Source organism: Rattus norvegicus, chromosome 9 (genome assembly GCF_021556685.1).
Source record: "Rattus norvegicus strain SHRSP/BbbUtx chromosome 9, alternate assembly SHRSP_T2T, whole genome shotgun sequence".
Taxonomy (NCBI): domain Eukaryota; kingdom Metazoa; phylum Chordata; class Mammalia; order Rodentia; family Muridae; genus Rattus; species Rattus norvegicus.
The window spans coordinates 60392237-60415022 of NC_141542.1; the positions used below are offsets into that span (position 1 = coordinate 60392237).

Here is a 22786-nt window from a genome sequence, read left to right on the forward strand (position 1 = left end):
TTTCCTAGAGAGACACCCATGGGAGACTCAAGATCTCACCCGCCCAATTGTCAACCTTAGTGGTCACCTAGGTGCTAGGGTCGGTGCTAGAGAGGAACAGGTGCCCCAACAAGGTGGTTCATAGAGGTCTCTGACCCTCCATCCCCCCTCAGATGGCTCTCCCTCACCAGAGCACTGGCACTTAACCTTCAGGTCTGTTCGCCTGTGGAGGTGGATAGGGTTGGCTGGTCTGGGGCAGAGGTGTGTCGGCACTGAGGGAGGTGGGCGCGGGCGGCTCGGAGCCAGGCAATTGAGGCGGAGAGTCTAGCAGGTTCCTAGGGTTGCGGGCCGACGCGGGGGTGGGTGGAGACGATCACGATTGAGGAGCAAGCAGCACACAGGCGCACTCACCGCCTTCCTCCTTCCCTTCCTCTTCCTCCTACCCCGCCCCCGGGGGGCGGTACCCTGGTCCCTTGCGGAGGTCTGCGCCCCCCGAGGGTAGCGGCCAGGAAGGAGGGCTGGGGTTGGGACCGCTGCAGCGGTGGCGGACGCCGCGGGCCCCTCCCCCACGCTCCCTCGCTGCCTCCCCCTGCTCCCCGCCCCTCCTCCTCTCCATCCTCCCCATCTTCCTCCTAGTCCCCGGCAGCCGCAGCTAGGGGAGCAGCCGGCGGCACCCGGGCCGCTCAGCCTTTGTCTCGGGGCGCACCCCGGCCGCTCAACGCAGCGTAAGTGACGGGGGCTGGTGCCAGGCCACGGGGGGCTCGGTGGGGCGGGCCCTGGCGCGGTTGCAGCCTTGGGGGTGGAGTGCGGCGGAGGGGAGGCCGGGCCGGAGGAGCCTTGGTGGTGATGCTCGGGCGGCGCCGGCGCAGGGGCGCAGAGGGGCGCGTGGCCGACTCGCGGGGCGCCGCAGCCTCGCGCCCGCGGACGTAAGGCTTGGGTGCAAATCCTGTTTCTCTGGGCAGAGGCCACGCGGGGACGGCGGAGGCTGCGAGGACCTGCAGTCATGGAAAAACGGGAGAGGAGCCGGCCCAGCGTCACCACCGCCACTGTCACCAACCACCATCACCATCACCACCACCATCACTGACCGTCGCCCATCCCACTACCCCACCTCATCCCCCATCTCATCTCCTCGTGTACTGCCAACTTTGTCAGACCATTTCCTTTACATCGGGTAACACTTAGATCGAGAGTGAGTGCAGCTACTGCGGGACGTTCATCTAACAGGCCACTGAGCTGCCTCAGTTTTCCCCTTCAGAGAAAGGGGCCTATGACGCCTCCCCCATATAGCCACTGAGGTGGGCCAGGTGTCTGGCTGTTTAATCTGGGTGCTAGAAGGGACAGAGAGACATGTCACTTGTTAATGATGAAAGTGATATCAAAAAGTAATGTCTTCATCAGACCAGAGATTCGCAGTTTAAGAGTTCAGCTCTTTCAAGTGTCGAAGTATTTGTAGCAAATGGAAACGTAAAGAAACGAAACTTTGACCGAACTATTCCGAAAAAGAAGCAGAAGCAAGTAATTTGTAGGAAAATCACTTCGGCTTGTTAAGGGCAGTTCATGTTGCTTAGAATGGACAGTGTCCTTTTTTTGCGCTGAGTTTCTGATGAAGCTCATTATTTTAGGGGCATACAGTATACCCCCAGTGCTTTCCACCACACCTGACGAGCGTCTTAATTCCTGGGTTTCAAAACAGCCTTTTGCCAACTCAGCCCAGAACACTGAGAATAAACACATTCCTAGACACATTCCTAAGTTCCACACATCTGCCTTCTGAAAGGACCCAGTAAGATCCTAAGCCCATTCTTTATTTCCCTGTTGTTCCTGGAAAATTGGGGTAGCCTCACCTGGGTTGCCAAATGTTTCCGGGAAGGCAGTAGAGATTCCTTTTAAGGATTCTTAGTCATTAATAAAGGAATTTAAGAATGGACTCAGAAGGAAACTCGAGGACAATTTTGAATTTATTTTATTTGAACCCCAGGGCAGGCCAGGTATAAATCCCAGCAGTTTCCAGGAGGGAAGATGGCAGAGGGGAAGGGACAGCTCCCGTATGTCGTGGACGTGGATACAAGTGAGTGTCATGGACAGCCTCAGAGAAAAAGCAAGAAAGTCCAGAACGTTCAGAGCAGCACACTCAAGCTTTTGGCAACTATCTGAAAAAATGGAAAAAGTTTTTTGTTTTTTTTAAAAAAAGAACGGAAAAGGGAAAGTTATGTTTTTCTGGGTAATTTAGGAAATCGAGCACATGGTGGAAGAGGCACTCAGACAGGAGTTATGGGAAGGAAAGGTGCATTAGCTCAAGAAAGGGGTGATTATTTCCCCCATCTCTTTGGCATGACTTAAGGTGAATCTGCCTTTCTGAGGGCTGGCTCCTTTGTCCAGGAGACCAACGCGTTGGGCCTGCTGGATTAACTCTTTTGTGCTCTGGATATCTTGGAACCCTCAGTCTCTATCCAAGTCCAGAGGCAGATCCCATCTTTTGACCATGAGGAAACACGTTTTCCTTAGTGGCCTCAACAAATCTCTGACCCAGGCTTCTATAATAATCTGTCCTCTGAAGAGGTAGCCCTAGGGCTATTAGGGTGGCCCTCAAGATGAGGTTCACCCTGTGTCCTGCATGGAGTAAGAAAAGCTGGGTTGTTAAAAATGATGTGCGAGTGAGCGTGGTCAGCATGCCTTGCGTGCGTCTGTGAAATTGTCCACGAACAGACTTTAACTCAAAAAGAAAAAAAAGAAAAATAATCTTAAATACAACATAATAACAATGATAAAGAAGACCTCACTAAGCAGTGCTTGTCATTACCATAGTCTGAAATATCTCAGATGCTGAAGTGTAGTTCCCTTTGTAGACTCATGTCTTCCCCAATTCATGAAATGGGGTTTCATGCAAATCTCCAAAAATTAGTAATTTTGTAGGGAAAACTTTGGAAACAATTTCTTTTCTTAAAAAATGTTTCAAGTCCCAAATTTATGTAAGGCATAGCCAGTCACACACAGTTACATTTCAGAGCAGAAACTAAAGAACTACCTGTGTTTTAAATTCTGAATCTTTGGGAAAGAATTCTCTATTTGCTTAACTTTGCCTTTGGTTGTACTTTAGCTGTTTCTGCTACAAATTAAAAATAACTCGTTTGTTTTATTTTGGAGTTTGGGGTACTGGGAATTGATCCCAAGATCTCATGTACACCAAACACACACTCTTATCACCGAGCTACAGCTCTGTCTTCTCACCTTTGGAAGTATTCACATACATAGACTGTGCAATCCCTCATATCACGTGTGCGTCTTTGCCTATGTAATCTTGCTTCGTGCCCCTTCTCAGGCAACCAATACTTGACTTTGACCAACACAGGAAAAACAATTCTTTAAAGAATAATTTCTAAACAAAAACTTACTCTGTTAAGTCTACTCGACCTACCACAGCCCTGGGCCCTGGAACCAGTGGTGTATAGACATGGGCCTTGCTTGGAGGGGTAATGTGGGCAACATCCACCAGATTGAGGATGTAGGACTGGGAGGGAGGCAGGCTCTAATCTAGTTTTGTTTGCAGAGGGAAATGGGAAGACTCCAGGAAGCTATGAACTTTTCAGTCGGAAACAGAGAAGTGAGCATTGATTAGCTATCACACACAGGAGGGAACGGAAGGCGTGTTCCATGAGGAGGGTGCACCTGAAGTCATTAGCTGGAAGAGCAGAGAGGCAGAGGACTGAAGTCAGTGGCAGACAGTTGGTATTTTGGGATTCTGGGACTATTAGGTGTTCAAAGGTCCACCCTTGGAGGCTTTCAGCACTGCTCCAAGGTCTGGGAACAATGGGAACGCCTGCACAGCAGGAAGAAAGCTGGAGGGGGGTGGGGGGTGGGGGTGGGGGATTAAGACAACCTGGTGACTCTTGAGCTTCTGAGGTCTTGGGAAATGATTAAGTTTCTTTGTCAATGTACCAATGACAACAACAGTTACACACCTGCAAGGAGGGCTGTGTGCCTGCAATGATCAGTTACTTACTTACTAGATCCTGCAGTGAACAGTGACTTAGTTACTAGATCCTACAATGACCAGTTAGTAGATCCTGCAGTGATCATTTACTTACTAGATACAATTCCTTGTCGTTTCATTGTCTATAGCACTCCTGGTTCTTCATAAACACAAGGAGGGTACTTGGGCAGAATTCTACTCCTCTGTGCTGTATGACTACCCAGCTTCCCTTCCCCAATTCAGCCCCCAGCTCCCCCCCCCCCTTTATTTTGGATACAGAGTGTTACTATGTAGTACCATTGGCTATCCTGAAACTCACTATATAAATAGACCTCATAAACCTGGAACTCAGAGATCCACCGCCTCAGCTTCTAAGTGCTAAAATCAAAGGCATGCACCACCGTACCCATCCCATGTTTGAGACAGTGTCTCACTTGTAATCTTGGCTGGCCTTGAACTCAGACCAAGCAAGCCTCTTGCCACAGTCTCACAAATACTGGGACTCCAGGCAAAAGCCATCATATCTGGCATTGACATCCCTTTCTGTGTGCATGTAGCTTTGACTGCCACTTAGCATGTAGTGCAGTTGGAAGTGATGTGTACTACCAAGCCCTCTGCAATGCAAAAGGATTGAACATATTCTCTTCTGGCTGGGCTCTGTCACTAGAGGGACGGGCAGGTAGGAGACACAGCTCTGGAACTACTGGGTACAAGTGATGAGTCACAGCCTTCCAGGGAAGCAGCAGCCCTTGGAGATGCCAGTGCAAGAGCAGCAGCGCCCTAAGGAAATCTGAGAAACTGCTCAGGGAGGAAAGAACTGTTAAAGCCTCATTTCTGTTTGAAAATTTCAAACATTTCACTTTCCTTGGCATGCTTGAGTTCTTTCCTTCTCTTTGGTATATGTCTTAACAATTGATTTCATGTTCTGTCTGCTGATTTTGGTGACTAACTGATGCCTTCCTTTATGGGGACTCGCTATCCTAAAGTACCCTCACCACTGCCACTGGTTCACTGCCTTCTGCCTGAAACTGAGGACTGAAAATCCCAAACAGAGCATGATCGTTCGGATTCATGGATCTTGGCTCTGAACTGCAACCTGAGAGAAAATGCCAGTTGCTTAAATGAGCAGATCCCAAAAGTTTGAAACTGTACTGGGGACGGATTTCTAAGTATCTGAACTTGTTTGTGTGGCACAGCTGGAAGTGTGCGTCCTTTGTGTCTCAAGTGCTCCAGTCCCGTAAGCGTGGTCACTATGGTTCTGAGAGACTTACCAAGGGAAGGGCTCTTAGAGGTGTCTGGGGTTTGTTTTCTTATCCTTTTGTCTTCCGTTTCCCAAGTTTCTTATCTCAGCTGTCAGAAAAAAGTAGAGCATATTTTCTTTGTTTTGCTGGGATCAGGGGAAATGCATAGTAACTGGGGAAAGACTTGCCAAGGCATCGTTCTTACTGCTATTTCTGCTCAAAAAAACGTAAGCTGCTTGTGAGGATGAAGTCTGTCAGGAAGGCCCAGGACCTTGGATGTGGAAAAGGCAATCAGATACTGAGTGGATGGATGGATTATGAGGGTAGGCAAGATGGATGGGTGAGTGAGTGGATGGGTGGTTGGTGGTGGTGGTGATGATGATGATGATGATGATAATGATGATGATGACGATGTGTGTGTGTGTGTGTGTGTGTATGTGTGTGTGTGTGTGTGTGTGTACAAGTTCCCATGGACCTAAAGAAAGACAGTCAGACACATGCACAGAGTGGGGTGGGTAGATGTATAGACTGTCAGAAGTGGATGAATGAAAGGATTTGGATATAGGCATGCAGGACAGACAAATAGATAGGTGGATGGATAAATGGATGGATGGCCCAGGGGACAGACAGGCAGATGGGTGGATCAGCTAATGGATGGATATTCAGGCAAAGAACAAATAGAAAGATGGTGTGAGGGTTATGCCTAAGTAAGGGAAAACATATTTTCTTTAAAAATATAATACCCTTCCTCCAGAGCAGAGCTCAGTGAAGATGGGAAGTTGTAGAGACACCAAGCACTGTGCCTGCAGTGTTCTTGTGGGAATTCCCTCTTGTCCCGGGCTCCTCGTGGAAAATGACTGTATCACTTGCTGCTTCACCTTTTGTTGGGACCATGCTGTCTACTGGCCATGGATGTGTTGAAACTGCGACTTGCTATAGGAACTCATGTTAAATGTGGTTAGGTGGTGAATTTTTGCTTGTGGTGGCCCTTAGCTCTCTCCTGACTGTACTTCTTCTCTGCTGAGGAGCACCCCAGACACTCTGTGTATGTACAAGATACTGGCAGGCCTGTTTCTGAGGAAATGAACAACCCCTGTCTGCAGTAAGCAACTTGGTGGTCTTTGGCTTAATACTCCCGCATCAGTAGCGTGCGTAAGAAGCTCATCACCAGCATGTCAGACATGTCAAACCTGTGAATCATGGCAATATGAAGACTCACACAGAAATAACTTCCATTAGATACCAGGGGAGATATGATCAGTGTCACAGGTAAGATTCGGCTAGCTATGGCAGGAAACGCAAAGGTGGCGTGGCACATGAATGCTCAGCTCAGGGGAAACTCAAGCTTAATGTTCCTAAGTGTGGGGTGAAGAGAAGTGGTCTGAGGTTAAGAGTAACTCCTGAGTGAGTTGCTTTCTGGTTCCAGAGCCAGCCAGGGGCTCACTGGGACCCGCCTCTGCCGACATCTGCTGATGCTGACAGTGATTCCAGGCAAGCTTGTTTATCTGGTCACTGTTGGCAGTGCTGTTGCAGGTATGTTCTGCTTGTCCACATTCTGTTCGGTAGATTTTTGCTGTTGCTGCAACAGCAGATGGACAAGAAGCATGTTGAGATTCATTATGATTTATATGTGGTTTGTACTACAGGTCTCATGTGGCCCATCCCTGCCCTCTACCTGTGAGTCTTGCCATGGGTTGGTGAACTAACTCTCTCTCTCTCTCTCTCTCTCTCTCTCTCTCTCTCTCTCTCTCTCTCTCTCCATCTCTTTCTGTCTCTTTCCATCTCTCTGTGTCTCTCTCTTTTGCTCACTCTCCCTCCCTCTCTCCCTCCCTCCTTGTAATGCCATTGGTCCTGAGTTCCTCACCAGAGTCAATCATAACCTCCTGACCATGAGTTATTTGAGCATTTCTTTTATTGTGGAAGCATCAGACATTTTGTCATATCAACAGAAAAAGGGCTAACAGAAGACCACAGAGCCAAAACCAGCTCAGGCACGCTGACAAGTCCAGTTTCCTCTTCACACGAGAACTCGGTGATGAAGTTTTTAGTAAAACGTACATCTTATCTCAGGGCTGTCAGCCTGTGAATCTTTCCCGCTTGCTTATTTGAAGAATCATCAAAAGAGCAGAAATAGGATCAGAGTGGGCACTTTGCCAGCAAATAGCACATAATGTACACATTACCTCTGAGAAAGTCAGTGCTCACTCTCTTCGCCAATCCTCACACTTTCTGTTGATCCTGACAGAAGCTTGGGGGCCTCCTACTCAAGCCTGAGTTGCATGTTTGCAACGCCAGTGTGAGCTATGACTGAGCCGGCACTCAGCTGTGTTCACAAAGTACTCTCGCATCAGGAACATCAAACATATAAAGGTGACTTTTAAGCAGAGAACGAGTGCACGGTCTCTGGGTGCGGTTTATCAGATACCTGTAAAACTGAGTCTTTAGAACAATCTGCAGGGGGACAATAGCTGCTGCATTCATTTCTAATAAATTCATCCTGTTCTTTTATAAGCATTTGTGATATGTCTGACATAATGCGAGGAGCCAAAGAGATAAAAACGTTTGTTTGCAATTATCTTTCGTTCCTCTGTGTCCACTTACCCTTTTACTCCCTCCCCTCCAAAAAAAAAAAAAAAAAAAACAAAAACAAAAAACAACAAAAAAAAAAAAACGGAGATGCAAATTATAAAGAAAAGTGATTTTTGAAATGGTAGTGTTTCTGGGAGCATCTTTTTTACTTTCATGTTAATTGCCAGCGCAGATAGTCAGGATCTTGCAGAATTGCGTCTCTGCTCTGTGGACGTCTGTGAGATCTCAGTAATAACACACAAGTGCTCAAAGAGCCTGGTGCTCGGATTTGTCTAGGAAATGGCAAATCATTTCTATTCAAAATAGGTGACGATTCTCCCTAAAGGAGACATCCAGAGCAGGTGACTGGGGTGGGGGAGGGAAAGAGTGCCAGCATGCTAGAGAAATATGTTTATGAGTGGAAAGGGCTGGTTGACTCAGACTGAGATGGCTTCATCTTTCTTCATCTGCAAAATGGAGATTGTTTCCTATCTCAGCCATCTCCATGCTTAATTCCCCTGTGATTTGGGTTCTTCATGACTCTGGGAAGACAAAGGGACCTTTACACCATCGGATGGCAGGCTAGACATTCATGTTAAGCTCGGCTCTGGATGCCCTCTGAAGCGCCCGGCCCCTGGAGGGAGTCTTCACCTGTCGTGGACTGGTCTTAGCTCCATGCCTGAAGTTCGTATCCTTCACCTTCCGTTGCTGGAAGCTTAGAGTTAAGTTCTGACTGCATCCCAGATAAGGAGAGGAAAATTGGGCTGGGGAAGCCAAGGGCATGGAGGAGTGCTCTTCCTTATGGGACCGGTATCTCCATTTCTCTTTGACCTGCTAGGTCTTGCCTAGTGAGCACCTGTTGAGAGCCAGGCCTCGTCAATCTTTGCAGACTGGCAGAAGTAGGTTCTGCCACGCGTGCCTTGGTCAGATTTGGATGGGTCTTCACAGTGAACAGGAAATGTGTTTTACTGACAGTTATTATCCAGAGTGAGTGGGAAGAGGAGGAGGAGGGGGCAGAGGAGCTGGAGCGAAGGAAAGAGGAAGGGCAGCTACATGACTTTGGCAGACTTTTGTTTAAGTTCAGCAGGTTAGGTCGAAAGTAGCATACCTCGATCTGGACTACACATTATGGGTGGAGTCTTGTTGTGCGGTGAGGATACTGGCTCCTCTCCTCGGGGAGCCCTGTGGACCTTCATTCCGATGACCATCATCCATGCTATACAGAACCACAAACGTAAGCATTAGTAAGTCCTTTATCTGATGCTTTCAGTATCACTATAGAAATGAGAGGTATCAGACTTGAAGTTGGCTTTTTTTATTTGTAGGTACACAAATAGCTTAATGAACAGAAAACATTTTGTAATGCCAACTGTTCTCCTCTAGATATCACTGGCATGGAATGGCTGTGATGAAAAGTGTTTCTAGGGCTAAGGATGTAGCTCAGTGACAGAGCACTGTCACACTTCCTGTGAGCCTCAGAGTCTAATCCTCAGTGGTGAAAATAATTCAAGCCTTTTGCAGATGACATTGGAGTGCTATGACTTGTATAGAAAGGCCCAACATCAGCTTGGGTTCAAAGATCCTGTGTTCTCTACTTAACCGATTTTGTAGACCAGCCAACTCAACATGCACAGAGCTTTCTAGAATATTCCGTCATAGGAAGTTTTCCAGAGGCAACATGGGAGGGTTGAAAGGAACACAGAGCAAGAAAGAGGGGCCTAGGTGCTGGCTTTGTGTGCGTGGCATCTACAAGTCATTTGCCCTGTCTGGGTCTTGGTGTCCTCTTTGGTGGAATGGGGCCTCTCAGCTTGGCCAGACTGACTTCCTGTGCTGTGTCCTTTCTTTTACATTCTGAGCTCTGAATCCATTAAGTGTGCACTGTCGGCCTAATTTCCCAATCACTGCGCACCACATGATGGAGGCGAAAAGTCATGACTATTTATATTAAGCTGTTTCATTATTTCAGAGGGAAGGCGGGAGAGAGCTGAACACATGAAGCTCTAATTACAGTAATACGGTACATTAGATTACAGCTCTCTTTTGCCTTATTTTATTGATGATCATAGTCCAAGAAAGCCAAGAGTTTTGTTCCTGTGCTTCCATTGCCCGTATTCCACAGATCCACCCAGAGCCCAGTACTCATGAATGAAAAGAACAAAACCAGACTGAGATCATGAGCCTTGCTCCATAGAGTATCAGTGAACAGCAGGACAGGGTCTTTCCCCACTTCAGACAGCACTCATCAGTTCATGTGCTAACCTGCTCACCCTTCCTCTGTGTTTGGGTTTCAATATCTATAGTGACTGCTCTACCCAAAAATCTAGGAATGTGTCACTAAGAGCCCCTACCATAGACCAAAGGAGCAAGGGAAAGCATCTTTATAGAGCAAAAATATTTCTTACAGCCAGAGATTAAAAGAATTCCTAGTTCTCATAAAAGCTCAAGGACCTATATAAGTGATGGCCTACTTCCCGAAAACACTCTAGGGTATTACAGGGGGTAAATCTATATTTCTATTTCCCGCCTCTCTTTTTATGAAGCTGCAAGGATTGAATCTTGAGGCTCCACCCTGTTGACCTCATGCGAATCCTCATTACCTCAGGCCTTTCCTGTAAGCACCATGATTAAATGGAGCACCACCCTCCTAATAACACAATAGGGATTAAATTTCAGCCTCTGAAGCCTTGGGAGACTTATTCAGATGCCATAAACATAGGTTGCAGAGGTCTGCAGCACATTGAACAAGAAGATCCAAATACCAATCCCAACTGAAGGCTTCCTCTTCATAAAAGGGAGCAAAGAGCAAATAACACTGTGGTCTCTGCCAGTGCAGAGGATATAGATACAGAGATATAGAGTGCCACCAGAGAACCCACTATGGTGCCACTAAACAGTGCTTCATTCACAGGAAAGGGGTGACATGTTGTAAGACCAGTATGGGTGGTTGGTGGGTGGCAGACTCTGATGGTTAAGTTTCAACTGGCAGCTGGCACAAAGCATCACACAAAAAGAAAAATGAATGCATAGGAATTAAGAAAAACAAAGAAATAAAGAGAAAGAAAGCAGAAGAAAGGCTGATATGGTAGACTCCAGTCCCAATACCATTAAATGTAAATGACCTAAATATTGCAAATAAAAGATAGTTGACAGAATGGATTTTAAAACATCATTTAAGTATATGATGTCTATAGGAATTCTACTCCAAATATACTTATATAAAGTAAAATGATACAAAAATTATACCGTGCTAATATTGAATATAAAAGGAGAAATTAGTATAATTGCTAGTATCAAATGAAAGTAGCTCAGGTCAAACAAAACAAACAGATACAGAGATGGACATTACACCAAGAAGCATGTGCACATGCCAAAAATTGTGTGTACAATAATAAAAAAAAAAGTAGACCTGAACAAAAACTTTTTTTAAAATTTATATATCTATATGTGTGTCTGTGTTTGAGTTTTACACCTAAGTGCAGATACTCATGGAGTCCAGAAGAGACCACTGGATCTTCTAGACCTTGAGTGATAGGCATGCATGAGCTGCCTAAGGTGGGACTTGCCTACTCAGGTCCTCCACAAGAACTCCTAAAAAAGACATCTTCGTAGCCACCATAGTTGGAGACTTCAAAACTATCTCTTAGCAACAAAGTAAATAACTAGAGGAAAAACATATAAGAATGCAGGTCAGAGTAACAGCGCCCTGTCAATATTTATAAACTACTCTACCAACAGCAGAACACACATCCTGTTCAAGCACCCAGGGAACACGAGTAGAGATATGTTGTGCCTATGCCATAAACTAACCTCAGCAAACTTAAAAGAACGGAAAATGTAAATGTATTTCTTTGATTAAAAAAGGAGTCAAATTGAAAAGTTCATAATAAAATATTCAAAACCCTATAGGCCAAACCTCACACTTCTAAATAACTCCTGCATTAAAGAGGGTATCTCAATGGGAATAGAAATAAATTAAGATGAATCGAAATGAAAATATAGCACATCAAAATTTATGGAACAGAACCAAGTCAGTTCTGAAAGGGAAATTTGCACACAGACACCTCTCAAGTCAACATTCTAAATCTTTACCACAAGAAACTAAAGACAAACAAAATCTAAAGAACAGCCAAAGGAAGGAGGAAGAAGAAAACAATAAAGATACAATTAAAAATGTGTGGATTTCGGATGCTGGGCAGATGAGTCAGTGAATAAAACAATTGCTGCACAAGGATTGAAGCACATATCCCCAGGACCCAGGGGAAAACAAGAGTAGGTGTGGGAACCCACCAGTAACACAGCTGTTGGGAGACAGAAACTAGGGACGTCACCTGCTGAATCATCTCTCCAATTCCTCCCCCAGACTTGCTTTAATTGTTTGAATTTGGAAGCAGGAAAAAAAAAATGAGAAAGACAATGAAATAAATTTTCAAACAAAACAATAAAAAGAAACTGACCGGTCAACCACAAGATAGACAAGGAAGGGTTGAAAATGCTAGTCTCATAGCAAAACAACATACTACGGCTTCTGCAAATGCCAAGTGAATAACAAGAGAATGTCAGGGGCTAACTAGTCAAGAAAAATGAAACCTAGATGAAGCAGACACGTTCATGAATGAAAAGAAAAGAAGAAAAAAACAAAAAGAAAAAAGAAATATACAATCTACCACAACTCCCCTGTGCTGATTAGTTTTTGTCAACTTGAACTGTTGGGAACAACTTGTCCAAAGTACCACCATCTTGTTTTCAGACTATAATCATAGGGGGAACCTAAGTTCAAGGTCCCAGGCCCTAGGAGATCTGGGGACCTCCCAATAGCTGAACAGCTTCTGTTCTGTTATCTTCTATTTCAGAACATAATGGCTGTACCCATTTTTCATCTTTTGCTCCCCAAACCACAATGACTGCTCCTAACTACGAAAGAGCAAATGGATTTGACTGATTGGACCGTACAAATCTACATTCTGTATCACTTCACGTAGATAAACCACATAAGCAAAGTCCTTATCCCTAAATCCTGATAGGTTAAAAACATATAACAGTAACTTGGCACAGATGTTCGTGGTTTGCAAACTTAAATATTCTGGCTCAGGGTCACAGTTTATTTCCTGAGTGTGTTGTAAGTCCCTGATTGATCAGTAGTGGCTTGATTACAATAGATTTTAAATCATCTGCAGGGACCTAGTGTTTGAGTTATGCTGTACCTAAGCAGGCTCCATAACAAAACAAACTACAGCCACCTGGGAAGAAGAAACCTCAATTGAGACATTCCAATCATCAAGTTGTCCTGTAGATGTTTCTTAATGATTGACGTGAGAGGGTCCATTCTACGATGGGCACTGCCACCTATGGATAGATGGCTCTGGTTTTATAAGAAAGCAAACTGGGCAAGCCATGAAAATTGTGCCAGCAAGCAGCTTTCCTCCACGATCCCTGTCTCTGTTTCTCCCTAACATCCTCCAGTAATGGACTGTAACCTGTAAGCCAAATAAATCCTTTTATCCCCAGGTTGTTTTGGGGGTGGTGTTTCAGCACAGCAACAGAGAGTAACTAAAACCAAAATAATACAAATACTTCAAATAGCTCTGTGATTCTTATAATTGATTCCTAATTTAAGTCTATCAAGAAAGAAGTACCAAGTCAAGATGGTGTCATTGAAGAACACTGCTGAAATTTTAAAGGAAGATTGACACCAGTTCACTCAGTGACTTCCAGAAACTACAGGAAAGAACATTGTTATTTTTGTAACGGAGTCATTATTTCCTTGATACAAAAAACAGTCAAGAGAAATAAACAAGGAAAGCTAAATACCATTAAAACATGTCAACTACTGAATTCAGCTATATATGAAATCACACATCATGACTGACTGAATGAGGTTTATTCCAGGTTTGCAAGGCTGGTTCAATTTATTACATGTACATATACCACCATATTAATAGATAGAAAGGACTCATGTCACTTGATGAAGAAGAAAATGTCTGACACAACCCTCAATATCATTTTATATTTAAAATGATTAGAAAATAAGGAGTATAGCATGACTGTTCCCAACCAGTCCAGATATCCAGAGAGGCTTAGAAATAAAAAACACATTTCATGTTGAAAGACTAAATGATCACCCCTTGACCCAAGCTCTTTAGTTTTATGTCAACGTGACACAAACTAGAGTCATTTGGGAAGAGGAAACTTCAACTGAGAAAATACTGCCAGATTGGCCTGTGGGAAGCCCGTGGTGCATTCTTTTGGTTGATGATTGATGTGGAAGGACCCAGCTCACAGTAGGCAGAGCTGCCCTTGGGCTGGTAGTTCAGGGACCTACAAGAATTCAAACTGAGCAAGCCACAAGGAACAAGCCAGTCACCCGCACTCCTCCACGGCCTCTGTATCAGTTTCTGTCTCCAGACTCCTACCTACTTTGAATTCCTACCTGACTTCCTTTGATAATGAACTGTGATGTGGAAATGCAAGGCAGAGAAACCCACTCCTCCCCAAGTTGCTTTGGTCATGGTGTTTTATCACTGCAATAGAAACCCTAACTAAGAGCCTCTAAGATCAGAAATAAGGAAGTATGTCCAACCTCCACTAAGACATGTAATACAAGAAGTTCTTACCTCTGTACTAAGACAAGAAAATGAAATGCAAAGTTCAATAACCACAAAAAAGAATAAAAAGAATCCTTGTAGGTGGCATACCTGTATCAAAATGTTGTAAATATCTCAATAAAACTTTCCTAAAGATAGGAAATGACGTGAGACAAGATTAGTGCTGATGAGGTAGCATTTGCTGACAAGTCTGATGACTTGAGTTGGACTCACTTGGTGGAAGAAGAGAACTGACTCTTGGAGACATCACCATGACCTCCACATATATGCCCTAGTATTGATTTTCTCCAACATAAAAAAAGAAGAGCTTCCAGATACAAGATTAATGAAGAAAGATAACAAACACTTAGAAACTAAAATAAAAATGTAAAACCATTTGCTGTCATGTTAAACACTAAAATACTAGTTGTAATATTTTAAAACTGATATAAAATACTTCAGCAAACTACAGAACACCAGTGAGAGAAATCAAGGAAAACACACAAATCAGTGGAGACACTGTTTTCATAGATATGAATAATCAATATAGCAAAGCCATCAAGACTCAATATTATAAGTGTTTTAAAGTAGTTTCTACCATATTATCAAGATGGTCTTGTGAAAGAAGATAAGATTATGCTAAAATGAATCTAGAAAGGCAAAATAGAATATTTTAAACAAAGTGAATCTTGACTTAAATCTTCTATCTTGGACAAATGATTAACATGTGATCACATGATACGTCACAATGTGATGTATAAACTTTTAGAAGAAAACGAAACAGAGATTGTTGGGACATGGGTTTCAGAACATGAGGGGCTTTTGTAGGATGAAGGGGAGAGTCTGTGAGGCAATGACCATGGTCTCCACACTCAGACAGTAGTCTTTCTCACCTATGAATGTGTCTTCTTTTTCTCTATGAGGAACATAACACTGGCTCCTACACCTAACCCCTTCCCCTGTTGCTACTTAGCTAAAACCTAAAGAAATGCCCCTTCAGCAAATATGACTCAAGGTTCAGAAAAGAGGAAAGGAGAGAGCAAGACACCTGTTAGCTGAACTCGTTACAGTGCTTTATTGCACCCCAGGGTCCCGTATATCAATAAATATGGGGAAGTTGCATGGTTAGGGTTACTATTGCTGTGATGAATCACCATGACCAAAAGCAGCTTGGGAAGAAAAGGATTTATTTCACTCATATGTCCTTATCACAGTTTATCTTTGAAAGAAGTAGGACAGAAACTCAAGCAGCACTGGAACCTGGGAGCAGGAGTTGAAAAAGAAGGCCATTGAGGGGCTTATTGGCTTGCTCCTCCTGGTTTGCTCATCTTGTGTTCTTATGGAGCCCAGGACCATTGGCCTAAGGGTGGCACCACCCTAAGTGGGCTAGGCCCTATTGTTAGGGTTCTGAATCTTAGCCCGTGCTCAAACAGAACACACCAAACCACCATGGTTCCATGAGGAGAGGTTTAATGAGAGAGGAAGAGGAGAGGAGAGGAAAGGCTGGCCATGGGCAGGTGGAGGGGGGAGGGGATGGGAAGGGGGCAAGAGCAGAGAAGAACAAAGAATAAGAGGGGGTAAGAGAGGAGGAAGAGGACGAGGAGGGGGCAAGCAGCCCCTTATATAGTCAGGCACAGCTGGCTGTTGCTAGGCAACAGGTAGCTGTGGGGGGTGGAGCTTAGACAGAATACCAACACCTATCCCATCAATCATTAATTAAGAAAATTCCCTACAGGCCTGATCTTATGGAGGCATTTTCTCCTATGGTGCTCTTTCCTCTCTGTTGTTCTAGCCTGTGTCAAGTTGACATAAAACCAGTCAGCATGGTAGTACAGGTATGTTTCTCATCTTTGCACCAGACCTAGTTATGGGGGATTATCTGTCACTAGCGAGATGGACTAGGTTTTTAAGTGTTACCTCTCTTCCATTATAGATTTTGCTTATATGGACTAACATGGTCTGCCTTCCCTTAACCATAATCTATTCAGCCCAGGAGACTGAGGTGGTGAGATGGACCAGAAGAATGCTGTGCAGTGCTGTGGAGCAACAACAACAACAACAAAGAACAAAAACAAACAAAAAACTGGTACCCTGGGTACTAGTTATTCTGTGGACTTAGGTGTGATGGGGTGGCAGGTCACCTGACAGCTTTGTCCCCATAACCGTGACGAAGTTAAGTAAGCGCAGTACCACCTATATATGGAATTCCAGTATTTGTTCTTTGGTGTTGGCTGGACTCACTTAGCATAATAAGGCCCTCAAGGTTCATCCATATTATACCATGTGATAATTTAAATCTAAATGCTTTTCCAAGACCATAGTTGAAGACATGGTTGTCAGCTGTGGTTCTATTGGGAGATCATAGAACATGTAGTAGTGTGGCTTAGGGGAAAGAATTACTGTCATCGTAAGGGTCAATGTGGTCAATATGACCTTGAAAAGAAGTATTGTCGCCCCTTGCCCAACTCTTTTTCTTCTGGCACTTCTGTGGTATTTTTCTCTGCTCCCTTCATGATGTTCTGCCCTCGCAATCATGGACAGAACCATGAATCAAAATAAACTTTTCTTATAGTGGATTTTCGCAGCTACTGCACCATGTCATAAAGGGCTGACACAGTCCAACGGTATAGACGTTGATGTGACTATCGTAGATGATCAAGCCCAGAAGCTCTTGGAACTAGTTTGTGGGAGCAGTTTGGAAAAGTTGATATGATGGGTTAGAGAAAGCATGTTGCAAGTAGACTTTGGCCATTCTTGTAAGAACTCAAGCAGCCAGAAGGTTGTTGATAAGAATATGACAACAAAAGCTGTTCTGATGAAGAGTCCAATGGAAATGATAACTCTGTTCAGAACAGAGTAAGAGTCCCTGTATGTGCAAAGACCATGCATACACATTGTCAGTACTCTGAAGCTTTATGGGCATGGACTATTAAGGTGATGGACTGCATTATCTGGTGAAAGAATTTGCTGCACCTGGTAGTGTGTGATTCAGTCAGTGGCGTGGGATTTGTAGGGTGGTTCTAGCTAGATTTACATTGAGAACCAAGAGCAAACAGCAGAGCAGAAACATCCAAATCCATAGAGCGTGCTTTAAAGTTTTGCCCAAAGACTATATGGGGATTAACATTATTAAAAAGAAGGCAGCCATTCTTGACATAGTGGTGCATGTCTGTGATCCCAGCTTTTGTGAGGCTTAGGTAGGAGGGTTGCCATGAATTTGAGCTCATCCTGGAGTGCATAGCTAGTTTTAGTCCACTCAGTGCTACATAGCAAGACTCTGGAGCAACAAAACAGAGGAAAACAAACCACAAACAAAGGCACTTTGTTTCAGGACAATGGGACAGATTCTTTTGAGGGCATCTTAGGAGGTAGAGGACTGGGAAGTGTAGAAACGTAAATTCATTTCAAAGACTGATTCGAGAAGAAAGAAGAGATTGGGACACCCAGTTCACAAATGGCAACCTAGGGAGATTTTCAACAAGATTTTTGTTGGCCTTCAGCTACCCAGAAACTCTGAAGCTGTTCTGAGCAGGATTGACTACTCAGAGCTGGTGGCAGATTATCCACATAATGCTAGTTTCCAATCACATAGAGTATAAAAGTTGTAGGGCCATAGAGGCTTCCACTGAGATTTTGAAGGAGCAAGTCTGGAGGTCAGTAAGTATACAGTAGTTAGCTCTGACAGGGTGAAGAGAAAGCTTTTACTGCAACGGAGACCCCAGTAAAAAGCCAGTACTATGTAATAACTACAGAGGGAGCCAAAGGCAGTGAGCGAACAGAGCTTGGGAGAGAACCATTTGATCTACGGCCAGCAGAAGGTTAGGGCTGTCCAAGCTTCCTAAGGTTTTAGAGCCCACCTCACACTGCCATGTGCTCTGACTGCTGGACACAGCACTACAGGATTTTAGGTTCTATCATCAAAGCATTATTTCTAAACCCCTATTCTTCAGAATGAGAGAGTTTAGCCTCTTCTCACCATTGCATATGAGAGTCTATAATGTTTTCTTTGTTTCTTTCTTTGTTTTATTTTGTTTCATTTTTACCTAGGCCCAAGTTTTCCTTGAGTTCACAGAGTTTGGACTTGAACCTTTTAGCGGTGCAGGAATTTTTAAGGCTTTAGGAACACTAAGAGATGGATTAAATGCATGTTACTTTGAGACATGGAAGCAAATTTGGGGGACCAAGAAGTGAGCAGCTGTAGTGTGGATTTTAAATGTCTCCCCAAGACCACATGTTAAATGATTGGTTATGGCCTGTAGCTGTTGGAAGGAGGATAGAATCTTTAGGAGTTTGGGCTTAGTGGTAGGAGATTAGACTGTTGGAGGCATGCTCTTGAAGCATATATTAGACCCAGCCCCTTTCTTTTTCTCCCTGTGCTTCCTGGTTGACACGAGTGGGCAGATATGTTTCACTGCTTGCTCCCTGTGTAATGTTTTGCCTCAACTCAAGCCCAAAAGCAATGGCGCTAACCAACCACAGACTGTCACTAATCTTTCCTCCTCCCTTTTCTTCTTTTCTTCATTTGTTTGAGAAAGGGTATCTCTGTATATAGCCCTGGGTGTCCTACAATTCACTATGTTGACCAGGTTAGCTCAGAACTCACAGGTATCTGCTTGCTTCTGCGTCACATGTGCTGGAATTAAAACCATGTGCCACTACACATGGTTGAAATCTTTTCCCCTTGTATATTGATTTCCTCAGTTCAGTTATTTTGACAAAATACAAAGGTAAAAATGCAGCTCTTACCTCAAGACAATTAAGAGAGAATTTATTCTGTAGCCAAATATGAGTGCCCATAGCTAAGAACACGGAGTTTGGTCACTGTTAATCCCAAAGATTGGAGGAGAAAGACCACTGACCCAAATCATCATGGGCAAATTAATTAAAGCAAGCAATTAATTAAAGCAAGTGCCTCCCGCTAAGGCAGGGTTTAAGATATCATCATTAGACACGGGGAAGACCCTTGTCTAATATAACTCAGGGGGAGGGTGTTTCCAAATGGGGGATTTCCTAGGCAAAATAGGCAGGGTTACAGGAGTAGAATGCAAGCGTAACAAGTTATTCACAATGACCTTTTGAAACAAAGACACGGTTGCATAGTGGTTATAACAAGGTAGTTGGAACAATAGGTAACTATAACAACCTTTTGAAGCAAAGGTAGGGTTGCAAGATGGGTATAAGGAACTTTTTGAAACAAAGGCATGGTAGCTATTTTCTGGAACAGCCAGTACAGAACCATCTGTAGTTAAAATTATAGGCGGGGCATAACCCAATTTCTGAGAAAAAGATTTAGTCATAAACAGGAATAAGTCTAGTTAGTTTTTACTATAAGATGGCTTTCGAGCCTAAGATAGAGGTGGGATGGTTTACGCGACCCCAAATTAATTTTTAATGCGCAAGTAATTTCATGAAGGTTTTATTGTAACAAAACAAAGAAAGCCATAAATTTTATATATGTATGTGTATGTGTGTGTGTGTGTGTGTGTGTATGTGTGTGTGTGTTTCATTTGAAGGTAATCTTAGTGCTATTAAATTCACAAATGTTATTTCTTATTACTCAATCCTAATTATCTAAAACACACATCGCAAACCTACAAGTATCTCTTCTCTCCACATGTCAGCGCCCGTTCGTCTTGGTTTTAGAAGTAGGAAGAACAGATTCCCCTTAAACTGCAAGTCCTTAGGTGTTCTTTACAGTTAACTTTAGCAACATTCATACAAAATAGTGATTAGCAATGATCTTCTTTACTTGTTAGCTCACAGGGAAGCACCTTCAAAACTGCATTTTGTTAAAGTTTCTGTACTAAAATGTAGAAAAACTGTAACTAACACAAAAATTGAAAAGTTAAAAATTCTTTAATCTTTTATTCCTTGTACCCACTACCACAATTTACAGAGCAATATACCGGATGTAATGAAAAGAAAAAGACAAAGCTACAACAGGTAAAAGACCTCAGGAATGTGCATCTAATTGAACTACATTGCATTAATCGATAGCTGCACTTTTTGCAAACTGTGGCTGTGACAGTCCTGAACAAGAAGGGCTTCCTGTTTAAGCTGCAGTGACTTTTCTGACTATGGACCATCGTTCCTTCTGTGGCAGATTTTTACAGTTCCTCTAATGCATTTAGGAGGACTGTCTCAAAGTAACCTGCAGCTTTCCTGACAACTCCTTGCTCTCTCTCCTGCTAAGAAATGTAGCTGTTTGTTTCTGTTTTACTTTAAAACCTTCTGTCACCATGTCCACCACTTCCACCTCCAGATCCATAGCCAGCACCATAGGGACTGCCTAAGCTTCTTCCACCAAAACTCTCCCCCTTCATGGGTCCATAATTAGATTGTTGCTGTCCACTATAACTTCCAAAGTCATTATAGTTCCCACCACCACCATAGTTACCTCCACCAAAATTTCCTCCTTCATTGTAACCATCATATCCTCCTCCTCCACTACCACCTTGGTTTCCATATCCTGGTCCACCACCTCCATAACCTCCTCTACTACTGTAACCAGGACCACCACCATAGTTGCCACCATCACCTCCAACTCCATTATATCCACCATCACCACCTCCAAAACTGCCTCTGCTGCCTCCACCTCCACCACCATAGCCTCCTTTTCCACCAAAGTTTCCTCCACATCCCATAAAGTTGCCATATCCACCTCCACGACCTCTCTGTGATCCAGCAGACTGCATCTCTAGTTTAGAAAGGGCCTTTTTCACTTCACAATTGTGCCCATTAATAGTGTGGTGTTTCTGAACAACAATTTTATCAACTGTGTCATGATCACCAAAAATTGCAAAAGCAAATCCTCTCTCTCCCACTCTGCCTGTTTTCCATACCTTCTATGTTTCGATCTTGCCATACTTTTCAAAGTAGTCTTTCAGATTATACTCTTCTGTATCCTCTTTAATACCACCAACAAAAGTTTTCTTCACCATTAAATGGGCACCCAGCTTTACAGAATCCTCTCTAGAAACAGCTTTCTTTGGTTCCACCACACGTCCATCCACCTTGTGTAGCCAAGCACACATTGCAGCATCGACCTCTTCCACACAAGAGTAGGTCACAAAACCAAAGCCTCTGGAACATTTTGTTTGAGGATCTCTCATTACCACACAGTCTGTAAGTGTGCCCCGTTTCTTAAAATGTTCTCTTAAGCTACCATCTGCGGTTTCAAAGCTCAGACCACCAATAAACAGCTTCCTCAACTGCTCTGGTTCCTTTGGATCAGCCCCCCTTCCCGCCCCCTTCTCCCCTTCCAGCGGCGGTGACACCGACGGCCTGAGTCAGGCTGGGGTAACCCGGTGGCAGTTTTACCTCCATTTTGAGACCAGACTAACCTCTTCCAGCTCGAGTTAAATATTCATATATTATATTTTAAAAACATAACGGTATACACACATGGTATGCACTCATTGATAAGTGGCTATTAGTCCAAATGCTTGAATTACCCTAGATGCATAGAACACATGAAACTCAAGAGGGATGACCAAAATGTGGATGCTTCACTCCTTCTTTAAAAGGGGAACAAGAATACCCTTGGCAGGGAATAGAGAGGCAAAGATTAAAACAGACACAGAAGGAACACCCATTCAGAGCCTGCCCCACGTGTGGCCCATACATATACAGCCACCCAATTAGATAAGATGGATGAAGCAAAGAAGTGCAGGCTGACAGGAACCGGATGTAGATCACTCCTGAGAGACACAGCCAGAATACAGCAAATACATAGGTGAATGCCAGCAGCAAACCACTGAACTGAGAATGGGATCCCCGTTAAAGGAGTCAGAGAAAGAACTGGAAGAGCTTGAAGGGTTCAAAACCACATATGAACAACAATGCCAAGAAACCAGAGCTTCCAGGGACAAAGCCACTACTCAAAGACTATACATGGACTGACCCTGGGCTCCAACCTCATAGGTAGCAATGAATATCCTAGTAAGAGCACCAGTGGAAGGGGAAGCCCTGGGTCCTGCCAAGACTGAACCCCCAGTGAACGTGATTGTTGGGGGGCAGGCGGTAATGGGGGAGGATGGGGAGGGGAACACCTATATAGAAGGGGAGGGGAAGGGGTTAGGGGGATGTTGGCCCGGAAAACAGGAAAGGGAATAACAATCGAAATGTGAATAAGAAATACTCAAGTTAATAAAGATTAAAAAAAACCATATTGGTAGAAAAATCAGAGAGGTGAGTTACAGACAGGTGTAGAACACTCGGCTGTTGGTCTTAGACGCTGTCTGATATCATTCTTAAACTTTAGATTGGTAGAGAACAATAGGGTTTTATTTCAAATATTCCAAAGGCTTTTGTTCTCTTTGTCAGGATGTTAGGTCTGCTTCTATCTACTAGTTATAAAATATTAGATCCAACACAGGAGTAGATCAGCAGTGGCTTTTTAGGGGCCCAAGACTGATTGTCATTAGACTCAGGATCTGCAATAG

General features: G+C 43.9%; 1 protein-coding gene and 1 pseudogene across 1 annotated transcript in view; one reads left to right on the top strand and one right to left on the bottom strand.

The window, feature by feature from the left end:
• The first annotated feature begins 593 nt into the window (after window positions 1–593).
• Window positions 594–22786, top strand: part of Gpr45 (G protein-coupled receptor 45) — an 83311-nt gene continuing 61118 nt past the window's right edge. The window contains 1 exon segment of the mRNA NM_001106906.2: window positions 594–704. The gene's annotated coding sequence lies outside the window, so the exon portion shown is untranslated.
• Window positions 20563–21668, bottom strand: Hnrnpa1-ps34 (heterogeneous nuclear ribonucleoprotein A1, pseudogene 34; annotated as a pseudogene).